The sequence below is a fragment of the Dendrobates tinctorius genome, unplaced genomic scaffold (assembly GCF_039654945.1).
Source record: "Dendrobates tinctorius isolate UK_male_01 unplaced genomic scaffold, ASM3965494v1 ptg000129l, whole genome shotgun sequence".
In the NCBI taxonomy this organism is placed as follows: Eukaryota; Metazoa; Chordata; class Amphibia; order Anura; family Dendrobatidae; genus Dendrobates; species Dendrobates tinctorius.
This window is the reverse complement of record NW_027361797.1, coordinates 13,282,257-13,309,546: the sequence shown is the minus strand read 5'-3', so window position 1 is coordinate 13,309,546 and position 27,290 is coordinate 13,282,257.

The window sequence follows — 27,290 nt, the reverse complement described above, 5'->3', positions numbered from 1 at the left end:
GGAGGACACGGCACAGAGGCAGGCACCTGTTTGCACAACAGACTGTGAGTAAAGCTTTGGAACAACATGCCCTGGTGTCCTCCACTTATTCCTGTGCCAACACATCTACACTGCCCTGGGACTACAGCTTCACCTGTGCGGAGCTTTTACATCTTTGCTGCACCATACCATCAGTCCCAGAGGATCTGCATGCAGCGTCGGCTTAACACCTTCCTTGCCGAACACCACAGGTGGCGTCACAAACTATTCATTTAATCAACTACATTCCACCATTCAATCTCCCTTTTACTTGGGCGCCCAGGGCCACGGACCGGGTCACCGCTGCTGTGACACCTTCCCCCTGAGTGACCGGCCCGGTACCGAGTACCCCACAGCCCTGGGAGGGCGACCCATTATCAGAGTATGGCTGGTTTTACATTTACCTTGTTCTTGTGGGCCGATTTTGCGGCCTCAGTAGATTTCTATGGGGCCGCAAAATCGGGCCGGAAAAAAAGTCCACTGTGTGCCGTAAGGCTGTGATGGCCTTTTTAGCGGCTGTGATAAAAGATCGAGCTTGCTCAATTCTTTTATATGGCGTACGGACACGGCCCCCATTGTAAACAATGGGGCCACAAAAACAAACAGAAGGTTTTTTGAATGGCGCTCTGTGACTTCGGGTTTTGCAGAACACGTTTTTTTTCCCCCAATACTATTTCCATAGTATTGGAAAATTGAAAAACAGCGATCACAAACTTTTTTGCAGTCCATTATTGCGGCAGACCACAAAAAATGCGGCGAAAAGGGCAGCAATAACGGGCTGCAAAAAAGCGGCAAGTGTAAAAGCAGCCTATGTCCTGTGTGCTCCAATAGTATGTTCAGTCCCTGCGGCTGCATGTTAGACAGTCACAACACATCTGGGATATTGCCTAACAAACAGGAATCCCCACATGTGTTGCTGCTGTCTAACAGCCGAGAGACCTGCAGCCGCGGGGACTGAACATACTAATCGGGCACGCCGAGGACACTCGGATACCACCTTACCTGAGCACGCTCGCTCATCAGTAGAAGCCACTTTATGTTTGATCAGCACAGGGAGTAAAACAAATGTAGAAAATCTGCGACTAATCTGCTGCAAAATCTGCGTGAGACTCTGTTCTGGAGGGCAATTTGTGTTTAGATTCTGTGTGGAATTTTTTTGCAGCGAGTGGGAGAGATTTGGTACAATCACATCCACTTTGTTACTGTTACACCCAGCAGACTTTTCACCTAGAGTATCGGATGTAAAAAGTGTACAGATCGGAAACCGCACAATGCCGCGCACTGTATAGAGCAGCTCCGCTTTACTGAAGTGAATAGGAGCTGATCTGCAGTACCTGAGAACGGCCACTACACAGTGTGAGGCGCTGTGCTGTTCTGCCTCTGCACGCTGTTTACAGCTGATTGGTGGGGAGTGTCGGCTTTCAGATCACCACCGATCTCATATTGATGACCTACCCACAGGACAATTGTTATATCTGAGTACCAAAAAACCCCTTTATTACCAGGAGAATCAAAATACTGTTTTTTTATGTCACTTACTGTAGAAATAAATCCAAAAATGAACTTGGCTTCTAGAATGTGTCCATCTGACTATTGTAGGAGGATCTTTACCTGTCACAAGAAGGATTCAGGAGTAAATCTGGGCAACGATGAGGAAGCAAAATACAGCCGCCATGTCCTGCCATCTGTAATCTGTCCCCTCAGTGTTGCTGTATATTGCCCCCCACTGAATCTGACCTTCACTGGTGAGTTCAGACCTATGTGATGCGCAATATAAGGACTGACCAGAACCTGACATCCTCCTAGGAGTATATGATGTGTTCAGGTCAGGAGACCCGCGGCCGGTCCATGCGGTCAGTCCGTGCATCGTGGTCCGGACGCTGTCTGTGGTACGCTCTTTAGGGCTCTCGCTGCCATATGTTGTGGTTATGGAATGAATTTTATTGAGTCTGGCTGAAAGAACAATAAATCCTTGGTCAGCCAGCAGTAGTGACTCTAGGCCGCTAATCCTTGACGGACACTTGCTCAGTAGTGACCAGTAGATGCTGTCGTGCGCACTTAGGCCTCTTCCACATATGAGTTTTTTGTCATCAGTCACAATCCGTCGAATTTTGAAAAAAACGGATCTGGTGACTGATGCCGCTGGATCTGTTTTTTCTCATAGATTTGTATTAGCGACAGATGGCCACACGTTTCATCCGTCGTTCAACGGATCTGTCGAAAATTCTTTGTCCGTCGGCCGGAGACAACGAACATAGGAAGATTTTTTGTCACCGTCGAAAAATGGGACAGCTGTCCGGTATTTGCTAGAATGGAAGCCTATGGGCGACGCATTTGTCCGACAAATGATGGAATCCGGCAACGGATTCCATTTTTTTTTTAACTGTGCATGTGCTGACACTGTGCCTGTATGGTGTGTGCGGGCTGTGTGTGTGTGCCTGTGTGACGGGGGGTATGCGTGTATGTGTGTGTGCGTGCAGGCATCGTCCGATGGGACTACAAGTCCCATCCGGGCTCTGCCTTCCACAGTGACAGTGATTGACTTCTGCCCAGTTGCTTGCCAGCAGCATGGATGCTTCTCTAAATCAGGTCTCATAAAGTCATTCCAACATTTCAGGTTACCACAGGCAAGGTGATAACTTGTGGATTCGTGCAGCTCTGAGCTCTACCCACTATACACCGCTGTCTCTGGCAGTGCCATAGAGAATGAATAGAGCAGACGCCCCTTGTGACATTTCACAAGCCTGATCGCCGGATCTGTTGGGATCCCAGCGGCTGGATAGCTGATACCATTTGAAATGTTGAAAATAACCCTTTAAAGCAACTTTCCACTCTGGGACTGAGAAATATTCACTTCACATGTATAGTCACCATCCTAGTGCCCTCTGTTTGCTTCCCGATGCCTCTTTCTCTGAGGCCAGCATTCCTTTCCTTCCAAGATGGCCGCCTCAGTGGCATAAGGAGTGAAGTAATCGCTCTAAGTCACCCCTGCTATTCCTATTCCATGTAACAAGGATGGTAAGGGAGGTGGCTTAGACTTATTGATGCACTTCTCAAGCCAATTTTGCAACCATTTTGCATATGGGAGGAAAGCAACACTGGCCTCAGAGAATGGGGCATCGCCAGCCAAACGGAGGGCACCAAGCTGTGACTAAACTGTGAAGTGTATCGTCCCTTTCCAGTCACAGTTTTAACATCTTGACAGAATATACTATATTATATTCATGAAGAGAGAGATTGCTGTCTGCGCGGCAGGCGGTGGCCGTGGAGCGCGGCAGGCAGTGGATGTGGAGCGCGGCAGGCAGTGAAGCGTGGCAGGCAGTGGCTGTGGAGCGTGGCAGGCGATAACCGTGGAGCGCGGCAGGCGGTGGCTGTGGAGCGCGGCAGGCGGTGGCTGTGGAGCGCGGCAGGCGGTGGCCATGGAGCGCGGCAGGCGGTGGCCGTGGAGCGCGGCAGGCGGTGTCTGTGGAGCGCGGCAGGCGGTATCTGTGGAGAGCGGCAGGCGGTATCTGTGGAGAGCGGCAGGAGGTGGATGTGGAGTGCGGCAGGCGGTGGCCGTGAAGCGCGGCAGGCAGTGGCTGTGGAGCGTGGCAGGCGATAACCGTGGAGCGCGGCAGGCGGTGGCCGTGTAGCGCGGCAGGCGGTGTCTGTGGAGCGCGGCAGGCAGTGGCTGTGGAGCGCGGCAGGCAGTGGCCGTGGAGCGCGGCAGGCGGTGGCTGTGGAGCGCGGCAGGCGGTGGCTGTGGAGCGCGGCAGGCGGTGGCTGTGGAGCGCGGCAGGCGGTGGCTGTGGAGCGCGGCAGGCAGTGACCGTGGAGCACTGCAGGCGATTATATTATAATCAAAAGTATTGACCAAAAAATACATCTAAATAAAGTGCAGTGCATATATAAAGCGATTTCTAGTCAAAAAAGTACATATCAGTAAAAAATAAATCCCACACCCCACACCCCAACGCGCGTTTCACACGTTGCTTCCTCAGGGAATTGTTCTTTAATATTTAAATTTATTATGGGATTTATTTTTTACTGATATGTACTTTTTTGGCTAGAAATCACTTTATATATGCACTGCACTTTATTTAGATGTATTTTTTGGTCAATACTTTTGATTATAATTTATTAAATTGGATTGCTACTATATGGAATATATGTGCTGCTTCACTTCCCCCTCTTTTTGCTTTTTTATTGTCTTTTTGTGTTGGGATTTTAATGTGTCCTATGGTGTCCTTAATAAAAGTATTTATATTGATTTCAATATTGTAATTGTGTTATTGGCTCTTTTTGGATAGGTGGCTTTTTGTTTTATCATACCCAAACATGTGTGGATCCTAAGGGTGCGTGCACAAGCTGCGGATTCTGCTGCGGATTTGGCCCTGCGGCTCCCCAGCAGAATCCGCTGCATTGTACAGCACCATTAGGCTATGTACACACGCTGCAGATTTGGCCCTGCGGCTCCCCAGCAGAATCCGCTGCATTGTACAGCACCATTAGGCTATGTACACACGCTGCAGATTTGGCCGTGCGGCTCCCCAGCAGAATCCGCTGCGTTGTACAGCACCATTAGGCTATGTACACACTCTGCGGATTTGGCCCTGCGGCTCCCCAGCAGAATCCGCTGCGTTGTACAGCACCATTAGGCTATGTACACACGCTGCAGATTTGGCCCTGCGGCTCCACAGCAGAATCTGCTGCGTTGTACAGCACCATTAGGCTATGTACACACGCTGCAGATTTGGCCTCTGCGGATCCGCAGCAGTTCTGCAGTGTACAGTACAAGGTAAGTCTATGTGACTTACACTCCGCGGTGCCCACGCAGCGGATTTTTAACTGTAGAAAAGCTGCGGTTTTGAATCCGCAGAATTGACGTCAATTCTTTCTGCGGATTCCGCTGCGGTTTGCCATCTATTCCATCGTCCAGGTGGCAAACCGCAGGGGAAAAGCACAGGCCAATCCGCAGGTCATTTGAGCTGTGGATTTATCTGTGGATCCGCAGATACAAACCCGCGGGTGAATCCGCAGCGTGTGCACATGGCCTTATAATGAATGGAAAATGGAAACCGCAAGGGGGCGTGGCTTGAGCTGGCTATGGAGTAGCAAGCACAGCTCAGGAGCTCTGAGGAGGCATCCTCCAAATCTACGATTGTGCCCTCCAAAAGTGCCAGTGTGCCTGCATTTAGGCACAATCCCCGGTTCTGTGTGGTGCCGCGGGGGTTAGAACGAAGGCGGAGGGATCTAAAGCTCCTCAGCGTCCTCTCTCTTGAGCGCTACCTTCCCTGCATCTAGGAGACGTGAGGCGGAAGGACACAAAATAATCCTAAAGTTGTACACTCTTACTTGCGTTGGGCCCGCCTACCGCCTAAAAAAGAATTGTCATTTTTCCTGGTTGGTCCCCACCTGTACCGGGCCCCTTGTGGGTCGCTGGGCGCTAGCATTCAGCCCTACTGCTGTGAATTGTGTGGCGCTGTGGGAAATAGAACGGGGCGGAAGACTCTACTCCCCCAAGCTGTGTGGAATACTGGCCGTCGGCCTGTCATAGCCGCACGGCGGAAGGACACAAAATAGTGCCAAAGTTGAGCTCATCCTAGTGACGGACTTACTTGTTGCTTAATTAAAGGTCTTTAATTAATTCTGGAGGGACCCCCCACCTGTACCGGGGCTATCATTAGTTGCCGTGTTCCTGCATTTAGCCTCACTCCTCTCCATTACTGAGCGGTGCTACAGCTAACAACAGAGGTGGAGGAATCTGCATCTCATTAGCTGCACTATTTTCGCTGGGCGGAAGGACACTAATTACTAGTTTACGGCGGTTTCTCCTTACACATAAAAAGGAAGAATTGTAAGCTTCTCTGGGAAGTCCCCCGCCCGCCGGGCCCTCTGAAAGGGCAAGAGTGCTTTCATTTAGCCCCATTCTACGCTTGTACTGAGCGGTGAGTCATAGGAGTGACAGAGAGGGCGGAGGGATCTGCCTTATTCTGTCAGCGCCGTGCTCCTGCTCCCAGCTTGTGTGCAGCTGATTCCTCATAGACTCAATATTAGATAACAAATAACTTTGTTGCCCTATGAAGGGCGGGCCCGAAAAATTTCTTGCACAGGGGCCCACTACAGTCTATGTCCTCCCCTGCACTAGTGTGAACGCAGCCCCACTCATGCAGCCCCTAACCAGGACCCCCATACATGCTCCCAATACATTTAATTATCATTACCACAGCACAGGGCACAAGCCTTTCTAGTGAGGCAGGAAAGATCACTGTATGACAGAGCAGCATGCGGACATAGTCTATATTATGTCTGCAGACTGATCCCATACAGCTAGGGCCGGCGTCAGCACCCGGCGTACCCGGGCAAGTGCCTGGGCACTGGCGAGACGGGGGGGCCCACTCGGCATCTGAACAAGTTTTTTTTTTTTTTTTTTTTTATTTATATGTCCGCTCATACTGACCACTATCTTTTTTTCCTGTGTGTGAGAGCATGCGACCAACATGTTACCGCTCATTAAGGTCTTGAATTTGGATGCCACTCCTAATGGGGCCATTATCCTGTATGGAGCATTATATGGGGCCCATTATCCTGTATGAAGCATTATATGGGGCCCATTATCCTGTATGAAGCATTATATGGGGCCCATTATCCTGTATGAAGCATTATATGGGGCCCATTATCCTGTATGAAGCATTATATGGGGCCCATTATCCTGTATGAAGCATTATATGGGGCCCATTATCCTGTATGGAGCATTATATGGGGCCCATTATCCTGTATGAAGCATTATATGGGGCCCATTATCCTGTATGGAGCATTATATGGGGCCATTATCCTGTATGGAGCATTATATTGGGCCCATTATTCTATATGGAGCATTATATGGTTTCCATTATTCTGTATGGAACACTACAGTGGGGCAAAAAAGTATTTAGTCAGTCAGCAATAGTGCAAGTTCCACCACTTAAAAAGATGAGAGGCGTCTGTAATTTACATCATAGGTAGACCTCAACTATGGGAGACAAACTGAGAAAAAAAAATCCAGAAAATCACATTGTCTGTTTTTGTTTCATTTTATTTGCATATTATGGTGGAAAATAAGTATTAGGTCAGAAACAAAATTTCATCTCAATTTCATCTCCGGGGGGGCGCCGCTGATCGCGGTCGGGTGTCAGCTGATTATCACAGCTGACACCCGGCACTATGTGTCAGGGGTAGTCATGGACCATCCCCGACATGTTAACCCCTGGCACATTGCCATCAAACATGATGGCAGTGTACCAGGGGTTTAGAGAAGCATCGGCAGGGAGGGGGCTCCCTCCGTGCTTCTCTGAGACCCCCAGCACAGCACGATGTGCTGCGCTGCGCTGAGGGCCTCCTTCCCTGCAGGTCCCCGGATCCAATATGGTGGCGGGGACCTTCAAGGGCCAGCAGGGAGGCGGCTTCCTCACTGCCTGCAGAGAGCAGGCATGAGGAATCCTCCTGCGCTGCCTGTCACATGGCTGATTTGTCACAGCGCTGTGTGATGTGTCAGATCAGCAATCTGACATATAACAGTGATGTCCGCCCCGGCACAATGTAATAAAGTAAAAAAAGAAAAAAATAGTGTAAAAATAATTTATAAAAAATCTTTAAATATAAAAAAAATATTCCCTAATAAATTCATTTTTTGGAAATAAAAAAAACAAACAATAAAAGTACACATATTTAGTATTGCCGCGTCCGTAATGACCCGCCCTATAAAACTGTACGATTAGTTAACCCCTTTAGCGAACCCCTTAAAAAATAAAAATAAGAAACAAAGCAAAAACAATGCTTTATTATCATACCGCCGAACAAAAAGTGCAATAACGCACGATCAAAAAGACGGATATAAATAACCATGGTACCGCTGAAAACATCATCTTGTCCCGCAAAAATGAGCCGCCATACAGCATCATCAGTGAAAAAATAAAAAGTTATAGCTCGAAGAATAAAGCGATGCAAAAATAATTATTTTGTATATAAAATTGTTTTCATCGCATAAAAGCGCCAAAACATAGAAAAAGACATAAATGAGGTATCGGTGTAATCATACTGACCCGAAGAATAAAACCACTTTTACCGGATGCGGAATGTTGTAAACTCACCCCCCAAAAGAAATTCATGAATTGATGGTTTTTGTTCATTCTGCGTCCCAAAAATCGAAATAAAAAGCGATCAAAAAATGTCACGTGACCGAAATTGGTACCAATGAAAACATCAACTCATCCTGCAAAAAATAAGACCTCACATGAGTCGGTGGGTCAAAATATGGAAAAAGTATAGCTCTCAAAATGTGGTGATGCAAAAACTATTTTTACAATAAAAAGCATCTATTAGCTTGTGACAGCTGCCAAACATAAAAACCCACCATAAATAGTAAATCAAACTCCCCTTTATTACCCCCTTAGTTAGGGAAAAATAATAAAATTAAAAAAATGTATTTATTTCCATTTTCCCATTAGGGCTAGCTTTAGGGCTAGGGTTAGGGCTGAGATTAGGGTTAGGGGTGTGTTGGGGTTAGGGTTGGAGTTAGAATTGGGGAGTTTCAACAGTTTAGGCACATCAGAGGTTCTCCAAACGCGACATGACACCCGCAGACAATTCCATCAAAGTCTGCATTCCAAAATGTCACTACTTCCCTTCAGAGCCACGACATGTGCCCATACAGTAGTTTTCTCCCACATATGGGGTATCAGCGTGCTCAGTAAAAATTGGACAACAACTTTTGTTGTCCAATTTCTCCTTTTACCCTTGGGAAAATAAAAAAATTGGGGACTAAAAGATTTCCATTTTCCAATTAGGGCTAGGGTTAGGGCTAGAGTTAGGGATGAGATTAGGGTTAGGGGTGTGTTGGGGTTAGGGTTGGAGTTAGAATTGGGGGGTTTCCACTGTTTAGGCACATAAGGTGCTCTCCAAATGCAACATGGCGTCTGATCTCAATTCCAGCCAATTCTGCGTTGAAAAAGTCAAACGGTGCTCCTTCCCTTCCAAGCTCTGCCATGCGCCCAAACAGTGTTTTACCCTCACATATGGGGTATCAGCCTACTCAGGACAAATTGCAAAACAACTTTTGGGGTCCAATTTCTCCTGTTAACCTTAGGAAAACAAAAAATGGGGGCAAAAATATCATTTTTGTGGAAAAAATATGATTTTTTATTTTCACACCCTGGCGTTATAAACTTCTGTGAAGCCCTTGGGGGTTCAAAGTGCTCACCACACATCTAGATAAGTTCCTTTGGGGGTCTAGTTTCCAAAATAGGGTCACTTGTGTGGGGTTTCAACAGTTTAGGCACATCAGAGGCTCTCCAAATGCAGCATGACACCCGCAGACCATTCCATCAAAATCTGCATTCCAAAACGTCACTACTTCCATTCCAAGCCCCAACGTGTGCCCATACAGTAGTTTTCTCCCACATATGGGGTATCAGTGTACTCAGGACCAATTGGACAACAACTTTTGGGTCCAATTTCTTCTGTTACCCTTGGCAAAATAAAAAATGGGGACTAAAAGATCATGTTTGTGATTTTGTGTTTTTTTTATTTTCCCGGTGTTATAAACTTCTGATTAGCCCTTAGGGGTTAAAAGTTCTCACTACATATCTAGAAAGGTTCCTTGGGGGGTCTAGTTTCCAAAATGGGGTCATTTGTGGGGTGTTTCCACTGTTTAGGTACATCTTGGGTCTCTCCAAACGTGACATGGCGTCCGATCTGAATTCCAGCCAATTTTGCACTGAAAAAGTCAAATGGTGCTCCTTCCCTTCTGAGCTCTGCTATGCGCCGAAACAGTGGTTCTCTCCCACATATCAGGTATCACCGTACTCAGTACCAATTGCACAATACCTTTTGCAGTCCAATTTCTCCTGTTACCCTTGGTAAAATAAAAAAAAATTGGACCTGAAGTAATTTTTTTGTGAAAAAAAGTTAAATGTTCATTTTTTTAAGCATTCAAAAAATTCCTGTGAAGCACCTGAAGGGTTAATAAACTTCTTGAATGTGGTTTTGAGCACCTTGAGGGGTGCAGTTTTTAGAATGGTATCACTTTGGGGTATTTTCTATCATATAGACCCCTCAAAGTGACTTCAAATGTGATGCCGTCCTTAAAAATAAAATGGTGTTGCAGAAATGAGAAATCGCTGGTCAATTTTTAACCCTTATAACTTCCTAACAAAAAAAAATTTTGGTTCCAAAATTGTGCTGATATAAAGGAAACATATGGGAAATGTTATTTATAAAGTTTTTTGTGTGCCATATCTCTGTGATTTTAGGCCATAAAAATTCAAAGTTGGAAAATTGCCAAATTTTCAAAATTTTTGCCAAATTTCCGTTTTGTTCACAAATAAACGCAAGTTGTATCAATGAAATTTTACCACTAACATGAAGTACAATATGTCACGAGAAAACAATGTCAGAATCACTGGGATCCCTGGAAGCGTACCAGAGTTATTACCTCATAAAGGGACAGTGGCAGAATTGTATAAATTGGCCCGATCATGAACGTGCAAACCACCTTTGGGGGTAAAAGGGTTAAGAGTAGTGTTGAGCATTCCGATACCGCAAGTATCGGGTATCGGCCAATATTAGCTGTATCGGAATTCTGATACTGACTTGCGATACTTTTTTCATATCGGATAACGGAATCGGAAGTTCCCATAATGCTATGAGCCTGCTCGCTTTGATTCAGCCAATGGGAATCCTCAGAAGTGTGGGCACATCCTGTTAGGCATGTAGGCATGTTAACTATTGGCATGGCTGTGATTGGCTGCTGAAATGATGTGATGATGCACTATAAAAGCCACTGCTGCCGCCATTTCTGGTCACTCTGCTGTGAATTCAGTTAGGGACAGGCTGCTGTTGAAGACTGTGAGGGACAGTTAGAAATAGTGATTCTACAAAACATATTGTGCTTTAACCAGGCTACATAAACCACCACTGTAGCTTTCTTTTCCCTAGCAGCAGTGTTCACAGCTGTCTGCAAGGGCTGTGTGAGTGCAGCTCACGCTGTGGAGTGGGTCCTGTAGCTACATCTGGTTTAGGCCGCCCAGCGTGCCTCACTGCTGCCTCATACATATTTTTCTTCTTGAGCTGCTTATTTTTCAAAAATTCTATCTAGTGTGCTTCCATCCGTATCCATATACGTTGGTTGCAAACACTAGTAGTAGACAGCGGAGCCTTTCTGCAGCCTTTCAGTGCTAGTGCCCACTTAGCTGCACTGTTCACGGCTGTCTGAGAGGTCTCTGACTGTGTGTGAGTGCAGCTCACGCTGAGTAGTGTGTCCTGCAGCTACGTCTGGTTGTAGGCTGCTCAGCGTGCTTCACTGCCTCACACATATTTTTCTTTAATTGCAGCTCATTTTTTCTTCTCCTATTAGTGTGCATCCATCCGTATCCATCTACATTGGTTGGTTGCAAATACTATATAGGAGTAGATAGAGGAGCCTTTTTTCTGGCTTGTGCCCTTCATCTGCAGCCAGATTAGTATTACCCAATTTTTTTGGAGCCTCATCTTTTGCATTGTAGGTTTCCTGCCTGCATTGTAATAGCTCCAAAAAGTTGGTGATACTATCACTTTCAAATCTTTGGTCACATCCTTTTAGTTTTTTTTTTAAAAAAAAACCAATAAAGTTCACCAAACACTACATTTGAAAGTTGTGTAGGCCACATTAGCTCCTATTAAAGTGTAGTCCACACACACACTTCATAAAATTAGTGTTTCTTCTACCTGTAACCAGCTGTTCAGGAATAAGCACACTAAGCCCCCCCTTTGTACTTTTCTGCCTATCTTTATCAGTCTAGCAAGATGAAGAAGGCAGGGAGTAAGGCACGTGGGCGTGGGCGTGGAGTTTCAGCAGGGAGAGGACGTGGGGATTCTGCAGGGAGAGGACGTGGGGATTCTGCAGGGAGAGGAAGTGGGGATTCTGTGCCTGCTGCAGGCACCAGTGAGTCAGCATCCCCCAGTTTTAACAGGCAACAGTCCTTTATGCGCAGCTTTGTAGGACCTCGCCATACCCCACTGCTGCGGGAGGAACAAATTGAGGCCGTTGTCGGATGGATGGCAGCTAACGCATCGACTTCAATGACTTCCACATCCTCTCAGGGCCAGAGCACCGAAGAGCAACCATCTGTCTCTTCACCACCTGCCAAAGTGCCCAGGCAGTCAGAGAGCCCTGGACAGGAGCCATCACAGTCTCTACTTCTGTTCTCTGAATCTGTTGGCTTGGAAAGAGGGGGCCAGCCAAGCAGCATTCCAGAATGTGAAGAAGAGGGAGTATGCAGTGATGCGCAACTTCTTTGTCCCTCTGAATCTGAAGAGGCGGGTGGGCCAGTGCCTATGGTCAGCACACCACAGTACGCATCAGATGATGACGAGACACAGGTGCCACTTTCTGGTGCGTACGGTGCTGGCGAGACAACCCAGGAGAAGCAGGTGTTTGAAGAGGGGAGCGTAGATGATGAGGTCCTTGACCCATCATGGCGTGAGGAACAGGAAGGTGGTGGGAGCGGCTCTGAGGAAGAGATTCCCCGAACGGCCAAAACAGGAGGGAGGGGGAGGGGGCAGACTTGGTTGACTGTAGCCTCCACTTCAGCACCCGTTAGGAGCATTCCTCTTTCAAAAGCCAAAACGGGCGCTCCCAAGACTTGCAGTGCGTGGTCTGTTATGAATGAGTCACCGTAGGAGGCAAAAACAGAATTGCTAGCTAAGTCCAGAAAACCAGAGAAGTTGGCAGCTATCGGATTGCAGACCACTGAACCTAACAACAACAACTAGCAGTAGCCGTGGGGGGTTCCTACGGTGCCCTAGACCCCTCGATCACAGCCGGAGAACTACATAGCCTAAAGACAGAAAGTGAAATCTAAACTGTCCCAGAGCAGACCCCAAAGCAATAGGCAGCCCCCATCATATAATGACGGTGAAGCAAGATGAAAAAACACTCATACAGATAGAAAGATAGGCTGAGCAAATGATGGGGCCCAAGCTAACTAAATAGGACAGGATAGAAAAGCTGCTGTCTGCAATCCGCCAAAACCCTCTCAAAGCAAGAGCCAACAGACTGATAGGGAAAAAAGCCCTGAAGACGCTAGGCTTCAAAAGACTATATCAGTACTCAGGTATTTTCTGAAGACAGAGCAAAAAGGAATTCAGCTCACCCAGCAGGGAAAGGAAGAAATCCAGAAAAACAAGGCAAAACAAAACCTAAGCACAAATGCAAAAAGCAGAGAAGAAAACTTAGCTTTTGAGGAGCAGGAATCAGACTGGTCTCCAAGAATCCCTCAGAGAAATCACCCGCAAGGCAGAAGGGCGTGGGCTGCCTTATATCCAGTCAGCAATTCCAGTCACCCAGTCATCATCATTCTGCTCAGATGCTTTGTAATCAGCCTCACTACCTTCCTTCACCAGAAGAGGGAGTTCATCAGACCTCAATGGTGAAGGGGAAAATGAACTCACAACAGTGGTCCTTTTTTGACACAGTTGCAGATGACATTTGCTTTGTCAAATGCAAGCTGTGTCATCAGAGAGTCAAAAGAGGGAAAAATGTCAGCAACCTCAATACCACTAATATGTGGAAACATGTGCGGACCAAGCATGAGGTGGAGTTACACAGACACACTGAAGACGTAGGCCAACGTACAGCACCACCTACCACCTCTTCAGCTCGTGTTGGGGCCTCTTCCTCCAGCTCACACACAGCTGGTTCGGCTTCCTCACAGGATCGCCAAGGAAGAACCTCTGGCACTGTTGTCCGGAGACCCTGTGACATTCCACCCACAGCACCACGTTTCCAGTAATCCTCACACTCCCAGGCCACTCGACAGCCATCGGTAGCACAGGCATGGTATAAAAGGCGGCCATACTCGGCAAACCATCCCCGAGCGCAGCTTCTGAATGCTGGCATTGCCAAACTACTGGCACTTGAAATGCTCTCATTCAGGCTGGTGGAGACTGACACCTTCCGGGACTTCATGGCATTGGCAGTCCCACAATACACCATGCTCAGCCACTTTTATTTCAGCAGGCGAGCCGTCCCTGCCCTGCAGAAACATGTGGAGGGAAAAATAAAACATGCGCTACTAAACGCCGTTAGTAGCAATGTCCACCTGACCACTGATGCGTGGACCAGTAACCATGGACAGGGACGATACCTTTCCCTCACTGTCCATTGGGTCAATGTTGTGGAGCCGGGTACAGATCTGGAGAGTGGCGCTGAACGTGTTCTGCCAACTCCACGGATTGCAGGAATCCAGTCTGTACACATAGACTCCTCCTCCTACTCAAGTTCCTCAGAAACAGCGCAGCAGGAGCCTGTTATGACCGATATGAGCACAGCCGTGGCCAAACGTCAACAGGCCATACTCAAATTAATTTCTTTGGGGAATAGAAGCCACACAGCGCAGGAGCTCTGGAATGCCATCAAGCAGGAGAGCGACGTGTGGTTTGTGCCAGCGAATCTCCAGCCGGGCTTGGTAGTGTGTGACAATGGCCGAAATCTGGTGGCAGCTCTTGGCCTAGGCAACCTCACTCACATCCCATGTCTGGCACATGTGCTGAACTTGGTCGTGCAGAGCTTTCTGAGGGACTATCCGGATCTTGATGCACTGCTGCACAAGGTCCGCATAGAGTGCGCTCACTTGCGGCGTTCCAGCACGGCAAGATCGCGCCTTGCTGCTCTGCAGCGCCGATTCCGCCTTCCGGAACATCGCATCATATGTGACCTACCCACCAGGTGGAATTCAACGTTACATAGGTTGGAGCGGTTGTGTGAGCAGCAGGCAGCAGTCATGGAGTACCAGCTGCATCAGGCGCAAACAAGTCGCACTGCGCCGGTCACACTTCAGCACCACTGAGTGGGCCTCTATGAAGGACATCTGCCTCGATTTACGTGCCTTCGATGATTCCACGCAGATGGCGAGTGCAGATGATGCACTAGTCAGCATGACTGTCCCCCTTATCTGCCTGCTTCAAAAAACACTGCAAGCACTAAGGGAGGAGGTTTTGGAAGAGGTGGAGGATGAGGAGTCCCAAATGCCATCTGCTTCTGGACAGTCTGCGCAACGTGGTTCCTCACAAAGGCCTAGGCAGGGGACACTTTGTGAGGAGGATGAGGAGGAGTCGATGGAGGAGGAAGACATCTCTCCAGAGGAGGGAGGTACACAAAGCTCTAGTCAGTATGTACAGCGAGGGTGGGGTGATGCAGAGCAGGCAGAGATCACGCCTCAAGCAGGGGACAGCGGTTCTTTGGCAGTTGGGAGTCTGCAGCACATGGTTAATTTCATGCTGCAGTGCCTGAGAAACGACCGACGCATCGCCCACATTCTCTACATGGCTGATTATTGGGTGTACACCCTCCTAGATCCTCGCTACCGGGACAACTTACAAAGCCTCATACCAACGTTGAACCGGGAGCGTAAACTGCGGGAGTACCAAGACACACTGATGCAGTCCATCATGTTTTACATTCCACCCGACAGCAGTGGTGCTAGTGCTTTACAAAGCAGCTCTGTGTGTCGAGGCAGTGGAGGAAACACGGCACAAAGAGGGAGCAGAGGCAGCGCCTCAGCACAAGGCAACACCACCATGGCCCAAATGTGGCAAAGTTTTGTGTGTCCGCCACAATTGTCTACACCATCACAGACGGCTCCAGTCAGCAGGAGGCAACGTTTCTGTCAGATGGTGACAGATTACATGTCTTGCCCTGTCAGTGTACTCCCAGATGGCTCTTCCCCCTTCAAGTTTTGGGTCTCTAAGCTGGATACATGGCCAGAGCTTAGCCAGTATGCATTGGAGGTGCTGGCTTGCCCTGCTGCCAGTGTATTATCGGAACGCGTCTTTAGTGCCGTAGGTGGTGTACTAACAGACTGTTGTGTTATGAGCTCAATTTCTCCTTCACCTTTGATGTCCGATGAACTCCCTCTGCTGGTGAAAGGAGGTAGTGAAATTGATTTGGATGGGAAAAACCTGTCATCTGAACAGGTGGAGTGTGATTGGACATCCGGAATCTCTGAGTGGATATAAGGCCGCTGACGCCCTGCTGGGTTGCTGGTGATCCTCTCTGCTCTGAGCTCTGGCCTCCAGTTTAGTCCTGTTTACTAAAGCTAAATTTGTGCTCTGCTATCGTTCCATGAGATTTTGTCTGGTTTACTTAGTTTTTGTGTTCAGCCAGCCCTGGTTGGGACTGGCTGATCTCCATTTTTTGTTTCTGATCAGTTGATCTCTTTGCTCTGTTTTCAGAATATACCTGAATGTTGATATAGTGATTTTGAAGTCTAGTGACTTCAGGGCCTTTTCTATCAGATGTGTTGGACATTATTTTTGGCAGGGTTTTTGCGTGATTGCAGACAGTTGCCTTTCTTTCCTGTCCTATCTAGTTAGTGAGGGCCCCATCATTTGCTCAGCCTGTCTTTCTGTCTGTGTTTGTGTTTTCATCTGTTTTCACCGTCAATACATGTTGGGGGCTGTCTATTGCTTTGGGGTCTGCTCTGGGGCAGTTTAGATTCCCCTTTCTTTCTTTAGGTTTATTTAGTTCTCCGGCTGTGAACGAGGTGTCTAGGACCACAATAGGAACACCCCACGGCTACTGTTAGTTGTTGTGAATAGGATCAGGGGTCTGCAATCCGCTAGCTACCAACCTCTCCGGTTTTCTGGACTTAGCTTGTATTTTTGTTTTTTCCTCCTCCGGTGACTCATTCATAACAGAATCACCAGCCATACCGCAGATTCTAGGGTACTCAATAGCAGGAAAGAATTGAAAAAAAAAAAGTGTCAGAATTTTTTTTTTCAATGTATATTTTTTCCTCTTTTTCTCTGGGGCCGTAGGAAGAATTTTTTCTTAATGGAGATTAAGCAATTGTCTGATCGTGTGGAGCAGCTGGCTGCTGAAGTGCGGGGAATTTCCACGTATCTTGCTCATTCACATGCTGCTGAACCAAAGATTCCTACTCCTGATGTGTTTTTTGAGGATCGGTCTAAATTTTTGAATTTTAAGAATAATTGTAAATTATTTCTTGCCTTGAAGCCTAACTCATCGGGGAGCTCTGCGCAGCAGGTTAAAATTGTCATCTCTTTGCTGCGCGGCGATCCCCTGGATTGGGCGTTTTCTATGACACCTGATGATCCTATTCTAACTAATGTGGATGCATTTTTTCAAGCCTTGGGGTTGTTGTATGATGAACCTAATGGTATTGATCAAGCTGAGAAAGCCCTGTTGGCATTGAGCCAGGGTCAGGATTCTGCAGAGTTATACTGTCAAAAATTCCGAAAGTGGGCGGTCCTTACCACCTGGAATGATGGTGCCTTGACAGCTCTCTTTCGGAATGGTTTGTCAGAAACCGTAAAAGATACTATGGTGGGATTTCCTGTTCCCTCTGGTCTTGACGATTCTATGTCATTAGCCATTCAGGTCGATCGGCGTTTATGTGAACGTAAAAGTACACGAGACATGTTGCCACCTGTTGAACAAATGTCTGAACCTATGCAATGTGATAGAGTTTTGTCTAGGGCGCAACGTCAGGAGTTCAGATGGAGTAATAAGCTGTGTTTTTTCTGTGGAGATGCCTCTCGTATTGTTTCTGTCTGCCCTAAACGAGAGAAACGTTTTGCACACACATTTGCTGTGGGTGGTGTACAACCTAAGTTTCTTCTGGCAATTACTCTGATCTGCTCCCTGTCCACATTTTCCGCTAAGGCTTTTGTGGATTCAGGAGCGGCTCTGAACCTGATGGACTTGGATTTTGCTAAACATTGTGGGTTTCCTATGACACCTCTGCGGACGCCTATCCCTTTGAGGGGTATTGATGATACTCCTTTGGAGAAGAATAAACCTCAGTTTTGGACCCAGGTGGTAATGCGGGTCGCCCCAGACCATGAAGAAAATTGCAGATTTTTGGTGTTGCATAATTTGCATGATACCATTGTTCTGGGATTTCCCTGGTTACAAATTCATAATCCAGTTTTGGATTGGAAATCTGTGTCTGTGGTGAGTTGGGGTTATCGGTGTGCTCTTGGTGATGCTCCTGTTTTCTCCACCTCTCCCCAGTCGCATGATGTTCCTGACTATTTGGCTGATTTTTATGATGTATTTAGTGGGAATAAGTCTGCGTCTTTGCCTCCTCATAGGAGTTATAACTGTGCAATTGAGCTGAGCCCTGGGTGTAAATTTCCCAAGGGTCGACTTTTCAATTTATCTGTACCCGAGCATGAGGCTATGCAATCTTATATTAAGGAGTCATTGGAGAAGGGTCATATTAGACCATCCTCTTCACCCTTGGGTGCTGTTTTTTTTTTCGTGGCCAAGAAAGATGGTTCATTAAGGCCTTGTATTGACTATCGTTCACTCAACAAAATTACTGTTAAATATCAGTATCCATTACCCCTGATTTCTGATCTATTCTCCAGAGTTAAAGGTGCTTGCTGGTTTACCAAGCTTGACCTCAGGGGGGCGTATAATCTTATTCGCATTAAGCATGGGGATGAATGGAAGACGGCGTTTAATACTCCGGAGGGATATTTTGAGTACCTGATGATGCCTTTTGGGTTCACTAATGCCCCTTCTGTCTTCCAGTGCTTCATGAATGATATTTTCCGAGACTTTGTGGATAAATTTTTGATCATCTATCTGGATGATATTTTGATCTTTTCCAGGGATTGGGACTCTCATGTGGAACATGTTCGGACTGTGTTCCGGATTTTGAGGGAGAATTCCCTGTATGTTAAGGGATCGAAATGCCTTTTTGGTGTACAGAGTATTTCATTTTTATGATTTATTTTGTCTCTGTCAACTATTGAAATGGACCCGGCCAAGGTACAGGCCATTTATGATTGGGTTCAGCCCACTTCTTTGAAGGCCCTCCAGAAGTTTTTGGGTTTTGCTAATTTTTATCGTAAATTTATAGCTAATTTTTCTGGGATTGCCAAACCATTGACTGATTTGACTAAGAAGGGTGCTGATGTGCTGAATTGGTCTCCAGAGGCTGTTTCTTCCTTTCAGGAGCTTAAGCGGAGGTTCACTTCTGCTCCGGTTTTGCGGCAACCTGATGTCTCACTCCCGTTTCAGGTAGAGGTGGATGCTTCTCAGATTGGTGCTGGAGCTGTTTTGTCCCAAAAAGATCCGGTAACATCTAAAATGAATTCCTGTGCTTTCTTTTCCCGATTGTTCTCCCCATCCGAAGGCAACTATGATGTGGGGAATCGGGAACTGTTAGCCATGAAATGGGCATTTGAGGAGTGGAGACATTGGTTGGAGGGAGCTAAACATCAAGTCGTGGTCCTTACTGACCACAAGAATTTGATTTAACTTGAGTCGGCCAAACGCTTGAATCCTAGACAGGCTAGGTGGGCCTTGTTTTTCACACGTTTTGATTTTGTGGTCTCTTTTCTTCCGGGCACTAAGAATGTCAAGGCAGACGCCCTCTCTAGGAGTTTCTTTGCTGATTCTCCTATTGTGACCAAGCCTGCTACCATCTTAGGTGAGGGGGTAGTTCTTTCTGCCATCTCGCCCGATTTGAGACGTGCTCTGGAAGAGTTACAGGAGGACAAACCTGAGCGTTGTCCCATTGGAAAATTTGTATGTTCCTGACCAGTGGAGGAAGAGAGTAATGTCTGAAGTTCATTGCTCCGCATTGGCTGGTCATCCAGGTATTTTTGGTACTAGAGATTTGGGGAGTCGGTCTTTTTGGTGGCCCGCCTTGTCTCGTGATGTCTGGAATTTTGTGTAGTCCTGTGGGACTTGCTCCCGGTCTAAACCTTGTTCTCGCTCTATTGGGTTATGATGCCTTTGCCGGTGCGCAGGAGGCCATGGACCCATATTTCAATGGATTTTATTTCTGATATGCCTGTCTCTCAGAGAATGACTGTTATTTGGGTGATTTGTGATAGATTCTCTAAGATGGTCCATCTTGTACCACTCACTAAGTTGCTATCTTCCTCAGAGTTGGTGCCCTTGTTTTTGCAACAGGTGGTTCGCTTTCATGAGATTCCTGAGAACATTGTGTCTGACAGAGAAGTTCAGTTTGTTTCTAGATTTTGGAGGACTTTTTGTTCCAAGCTGGGAATTCAGTTGTCCTTCTCCTCTGCGTTTCACCCTCAGACCAATGGGCAGACGGAGAGAACAAACCAGACTTTGGAGTCTTATTTGAGATGTTTTATTTCTGCTGATCAGGATGATTGGGTTTCATTTTTGCCATTCGCCAAATTTGCTTTAAATAATAGAGCTAGTTCTGCCACTTTGATGTCACCTTTTTTTTGTAACTTTGGGTTTCATCCTCGATTCTCTTCAGGGCAGGTGGAGTCTTCTGCCTGCCCAGGTGTTGAGACTGTGGTGGAAAGAATGCACCAGATTTGGGACCAAGTGGTGGATAAGTTGTCTCTCTCTCAGGAAATGGCCCAGCAGTTTTCCAACCGGCATAGGACCATTGGTCCCCGGTTTAAGGTGGGTGATATGGTTTGGTTGTCATCAAAGAATATCTCTATGAAGGTGGCTTCTCCAAAGTTTAAACCTAGATTTATTGGACCTTACAAGATTTTGGAGATTCTTAATCCGGTCTCTTTTCGATTGGCTCTTCCTGTTACTTTCAAAATCCATAATGTGTTTCATAAGTCTCTGTTGAAGAGGTTTGTTGAGCCAGTAGTTCCTGTGGTGGCACCTCCTGACCCTGTATTGGTTGAAGGTAATGTGGAATATGAGGTTGAGAAGATACTGGATTCTCGTCTGGCTAGACGGAGACTCCAGTATTTGGTTAAGTGGAAGGGTTATGGCCAGGAGGATAATTCTTGGGTCTCTGCATCCGATATTCATGCCGAAAGATTGGTTCGTGCTTTTCATCGGGCCCATCCAGATCGCCCTGGTGGCGTGGATGAGGGTTCGGTGACCCCTCCTCAAGGGGGAGGTACTGTTATGAGCTCAATTTCTCCTTCACCTTTAATGTTCGATGAACTCCCTCTGCTGGTGAAAAGAGGTAGTGAAATTGATTTGGATAGGAAAAACCTGTCATCTGAACAGGTGGAGTGTGATTGGACATCCGGAATCTCTGAGTGGATATAAGGCCGCCGACGCCCTGCTGGGTTGCTGGTGATCCTCTGCTCTGAGCTCTGGCCTCCAGTTTAGTCCTGTCTACTAAAGCTAAGTTTTTGCTCTGCTATTGTTCCATGAGATTTTGTCTGGTTTACTTAGTGTTTGTGTTCAGCCAGCCCTGGTTGGGACTGGCTGAACTCCATTTTTTATTTCTGATCAGTTGATCTCTTTGCTCTGTTTTCAGAATATACCTGAGTGCTGATATAGTGATTTTGAAGTCTAGTGACTTCAGGGCCTTTTCTATCAGACGTGTTGGACATTATTTTTGGCAGGGTTTTTGCGTGATTGCAGACAGTTGCTATTCTTTCCTGTCCTATCTAGTTAGTGAAGGCCCCATCGTTTGCTCAGCCTGTCTTTCTGTCTGTGTTTGTGTTTTCATCTGTTTTCACCGTCAATACATGTTGGGGGCTGTCTATTGCTTTGGGGTCTGCTCTGGGGCAGTTTAGATTTCCTCTTTCTTTCTTTAGGTTTATTTAGTTCTCCGGCTGTGAACGAGGTGTCTAGGTCCACCGTAGGAACACCCCATGGCTACTGTTAGTTGTTGTGAATAGGATCAGGGGTCTGCAATCCGCTAGCTACCAACCTCTCCGGTTTTCTGGAATTAGCTTGTATTTTTGTTTTTCCTCCTCCAGTGACTCATTCATAACACCGTCGCACGCGACTATCTTCTGATAACGTCGACCGGCTTACTTTTCTGAAAATGAACAAGGCCTGGATCTCTCCAGAATTTGCCAGTCCTCTTCCCGACTAAATAATTGGTTGGCAACTTTATCCAGGTCTCCTGGTTTGTTCATGTTTCTACCACCTGAACTATAATCCCTGGGCTTCAACACAGCCAGTTGTCGCTCAGATGTATCGTCTGCACAGAGAAAAAACACACTAGCTCCTGTGTTAGTGGGGTTCAGTAACGACAGCTGCTCCCCTGCTGTGTGGACAGCAAAGTCTTCTGCTCCATCCACATTAAAACTCCTACTGATTTTTAACCGTGCTCCACTTAGGCCTCTGGCTCCACTGTCTCTAGTATTTCCCCTGGCCTCCAACCCCACCTGTTACAGCTCTGAAGTGGCGTCTGCACAATCCACACTTGTTCCTGTGTTACTTGGGCTCAGTCACGTCAGTTGATCCCCTGATGTGTGTCCGGCAAGGTCTTCTGCTCTGTCCACATTCCCACTAGTAGTGTAAATGAGGACAGAGCAGGAGACCTTGCCAGACACACATCAGGGAATCATCTGACGGGACTGAGCCCCAGTAACACAGGAACAAGTGTGGATTGTGCTGACGCCAATTCAGAGCTGTAACTGGCGGGGTTGGAGGCCAGGGGAAATACTAGAGACAGTGGAGCCAGAGGTCTAAGTGGAGCACGGTTACAATCAGTTGTAGCCTACAACCTCTAGAAAACCAGCTGCAAGTTGGCCTCCGCCTGCTGGATGCCTCATGCTGAGCTCCAACAACGCCTGTTGGTGTTCAGAAGTGCCATCTTCACAGAGAAAAACACACTAGCTCCTGTGTTAGTGGGGTTCAGTAATGCCAGCTGTTCCCCTGCTGTGTAGACGGCAATGTCTCCTGCTGCCTCCACATGCCAACAACATCAGGCCTCAGCCTGCTCCATGCCTCATCCTGGGCTCCAACAACGCCAGTTCGTGTTCAGAAGTGCCGTCTTCACAGAGAAAAACACAGTAGCTCATGTGTTAGTGGGGTTCAGTAACGCCAGCTGCTCCCCTGCTGTGTAGACGGCAATGTCTCATGCTGACTCCACATGCCCAAAATATCAGGCCTCAGCCTGCTCCCTGCCTCAACCTGGGCCCCAACAACGCCAGTTGGTGTTCAGAAGTGTCATCTTCCCAGAGAAAAACACACTAGCTCCTGTGTTAGTGGGGTTCAGTAACACCAGCTGTTCCCCTGCTGTGTAGACGGCAATGTCTCCTGCTGACTCCACATGCCCAAAACATCAGGCCTCAGGCTGCTCCATGCTTCAACTTGGGCTTCAGCAACGCCAGTTGGTGTTCAGAAGTGTAGTCTTCCCAGAGAAAAACACACTAGCTCCTGTCTTAGTGGGGTTCAGTAATGCCAGCTGTTCCCCTGCTGTGTAGACGGCAAAGTCTCCTGCTGCCTCCACATGCCAACAACATCAGGCCTCAGCCTGCTCCATGATTCATCCTGGGCTCCAACAACGCCAGTTGGTGTTCAGAAGTGCCGTCTTCACAGAGAAAAACACACTAGCTCCTGTGTTAGTGGGGTTCAGTAATGCCAGCTGTTCCCCTGCTGTGTAGACGGCAAAGTCTCCTGCTGCCTCCACATGCCAACAACATCAGGCCTCAGCCTGCTCCATGCCTCATCCTGGGCTCCAACAACGTCAGTTGGTGTTCAGAAGTGCCGTCTTCCCAGAGAAAAACACACTAGCTCCTGTGTTAGTGGGGTTCAGTAACGCCAGATGCTCCCCTGCTGTGTAGATGGCAAAGTCTCCTGCTGCCTCCACATGCCAACAACATCAGGCCTCAGCCTGCTCCATGCCTCATCCTGGGCTCCAACAACGCCAGTTGGTGTTCAGAAGTGCAGTCTTCACAGAGAAAAACACACTAGCTCCTGTGTTAGTGGGGTTCAGTAACGCCAGCTGTTCCCCTGCTGTGTAGACGGCAATGTCTCCTGCTGACTCCACATGCCTAAAACATCAGACCTCAGCCTGCTCCATGCCTCAACCTGGGCTTCAGCAACGCCAGTTGGTGTTCAGAAGTGTCGTCTTCACAGAGAAAAACACACTAGCTCCTGTCTTAGTGGGGTTCAGTAATGTCAGCTGTTCCCCTGCTGTGTAGACGGCAAAGTCTCCTGCTGCCTCCACATGCCAACAACATCAGGCCTCAGCCTGCTCCATGATTCATCCTGGGCTCCAACAACGCCAGTTGGTGTTCAGAAGTGCCGTCTTCCCAGAGAAAAACACACTAGCTCCTGTGTTAGTGGGGTTTAGTAACGCCAGCTGCTCCCTTGCTGTGTAGACGGAAATGTCTCATGCTGACTCCACATGCCCAAAAAATCAGGCCTCAGCCTGCTCCCTGCCTCAACCTGGGCCCCAACAACGCCAGTTGGTGTTCAGAAGTGTCATCTTCCCAGAGAAAAACACACTAGCTCCTGTGTTAGTGGGGTTCAGTAACACCAGCTGTTCCCCTGCTGTGTAGACGGCAATGTCTCCTGCTGACTCCACATTCCCAAAACATCAGGCCTCAGCCTGCTCCATGCCTCAACCTGGGCTTCAGCAACGCCAGTTGGTGTTCAGAAGTGTCGTCTTCCCAGAGAAAAACACACTAGCTCCTGTGTTAGTGGGGTTCAGTAATGCCAGCTGTTCCCCTGCTGTGTAGACGGCAAAGTCTCCTGCTGCCTCCACATGCCAACAACATCAGGCCTCAGCCTGCTCCATGTCTCATACTGGGCTCCAACAACGCCTGTTGGTGTTCAGAAGTGCCATCTTCACAGAGAACAACACACTAGCTCCTGTGTAAGTGGGGTTCAGTAATGCCAGCTGTTCCCCTGCTGTGTAGATGGCAATGTCTCCTGATGCCTCCACATGCCAACAACATCAGGCCTCAGCCTGCTCCATGCCTCATCCTGGGCTCCAATAACGCCAGTTGGTGTTCAGAAGTGCCGTCTTCCCAGAGAAAAACACACTAGCTCCTGTGTTAGTGGGGTTCAGTAACGCCAGCTGCTCCCCTGCTGTGTAGATGGCAATGTCTCATGCTGACTCCACATGCCCAAAACATCAGGCCTCAGCCTGCTCCCTGCCTCAACCTGGGCCCCAACAACGCCAGTTGGTGTTCAGAAGTGTCATCTTCCCAGAGAAAAACACACTAGCTCCTGTGTTAGTGGGGTTCAGTAACACCAGCTGTTCCCCTGCTGTGTAGACGGAAAAGTCTCCTGCTGCCTCCACATGCCAACAACATCAGGCCTCAGCCTGCTCCATGTCTCATACTGGGCTCCAACAACGCCAGTTGGTGTTCAGAAGTGCCATCTTCACAGAGAACAACACACTAGCTCCTGTGTAAGTGGGGTTCAGTAATGGCAGCTGTTCCCCTGCTGTGTAGACGGCAAAGTCTCCTGCTGAATCCACATGCCAACATCAGGCCTCAGCCTGCTCCATGATTCATCCTGGGCCCCAACAACGCCAGTTGGTGTTCAGAAGTGTCATCTTCCCAGAGAAAAACACACTAGCTCCTGTGTTAGTGGGGTTCAGTAATGCCAGCTGTTCCCCTGCTGTGTAGACGGCAAAGTCTCCTGCTGCCTTCACATGCCAACAACATCAGGCCTCAGCCTGCTCCATGATTCATCCTGGGCTCCAACAACGCCAGTTGGTATTCAGAAGTGCCGTCTTCACAGAGAAAAACACACTAGCTCCTGTGTTAGTGGGGTTCAGTAATGCCAGCTGTTCCCCTGCTGTGTAGACGGCAAAGTCTCCTGCTGCCTCCACATGCCAACAACATCAGGCCTCAGCCTGCTCCATGCCTCATCCTGGGCTCCAACAACGCCAGTTGGTGTTCAGAAGTGCAGTCTTCACAGAGAAAACCACACTAGCTCCTGTGTTAGTGGGGTTCAGTAATGCCAGCTATTCCCCTGCTGTGTAGACGGCAAAGTCTCCTGCTGCCTCCACATGCCAACAACATCAGGCCTCAGCCTGCTCCATGATTCATCCTGTGCTCCAACAACGCCAGTTGGCATTCAGAAGTGTCGTCTTCCCAGAGAAAAACACACTAGCTCCTGTGTTAGTGGGGTTCAGTAATGCCAGCTGTTCCCCTGCTGTGTAGACGGCAAAGTCTCCTGCTGCCTCCACATGCCAACAACATCAGGCCTCAGCCTGCTCCATGATTCATCCTGGGCTCCAACAACGCCAGTTGGTGTTCAGAAGTGCCGTCTTCACAGAGAAAAACACATTAGTTCCTGTGTTAGTGGGGTTCAGTAATGCCAGCTGTTCCCCTGCTGTGTAGACGGCAAAGTCTCCTGCTGCCTCCACATGCCAACAACATCAGGCCTCAGCCTGCTCCATGCCTCATACTGGGCTCCAACAACGCCAGTTGGTGTTCAGAAGTGCCATCTTCACAGAGAAAAACACATTAGCTCCTGTGTAAGTGGGGTTCAGTAATGCCAGCTGTTCCCCTGCTGTGTAGACGGCAATGTCTCTTGCTGCCTCCACATGCCAACAACATCAGGCCTCAGCCTGCTCGATGCCTCATCCTGGGCTCCAACAACGCCAGTTGGTGTTCAGAAGTGCCGTCTTCCCAGAGAAAAACACACTAGCTCCTGTGTTAGTGGGGTTCAGTAACGCCAGCTGCTCCCCTGCTGTGTAGACTGCAATGTCTCCTGCTGACTCCACATGCCCAAAACATCAGGCCTCAGCCTGCTCCCTGCCTCAACCTGGGCTCCAACAACGCCAGTTGGTGCTCAGAAGTGCCGTCTTCACAGAGAAAAACACACTAGCTCCTGTGTTAGTGGGGTTCAGTAATGCCAGCTGTTCCCCTGCTGTGTAGACGGCAAAGTCTCTTGCTGCCTCCACATGCCAACAACATCAGGCCTCAACCTGCTCCATGCCTCATCCTGGGCTCCAACAACGCCAGTTGGTGTTCAGAAGTAATAATAATTATAATAATCTTTATTTTTATATAGCGCTAACATATTCCGCAGCGCTTTACAGTTTGCACACATTTCATCACTGTCCCCGATGGGGCTCACAATCTAAATTCCCTATCAGTATGTCTTTGGAGAAGTGCCGTCTTCCCAGAGAAAAACACACTAGCTCCTGTGTTAGTGGGATTCAGTAACGCCAGCTGGTCCCCTGGTGTGTAGACGGCAAAGTCTCCTGCTCCATCCACATTCAAACTACTATTGATTTTTAACCATGCTCCACTTAGGCCTCTGGCTCCACTGTCTCTAGTTTTTCCCCCGGCCTCCAACCCCGCCAGTTGCTGCTCTGAAGTGGCGCCTGCACAATCCACACTTGTTCCTGAGTTACTGGAGCTCAGTCACGTCAGTTGATCCCCTGATGTGTTTCTGGCAAGGTCTCCTGCTCTGTCCATATTCCCATTACTAGTAGTGTGAATGAGGACTGAGCAGGAAACCTTGCCAGACACACATCAGGGGATCAACTGACGTGACTGAGCCACAGTAACACAAAAGCAAGTGTGGATTGTGCAGACGCCACTTCAGAGCTGTAACTGGCGGGGTTTGAGGC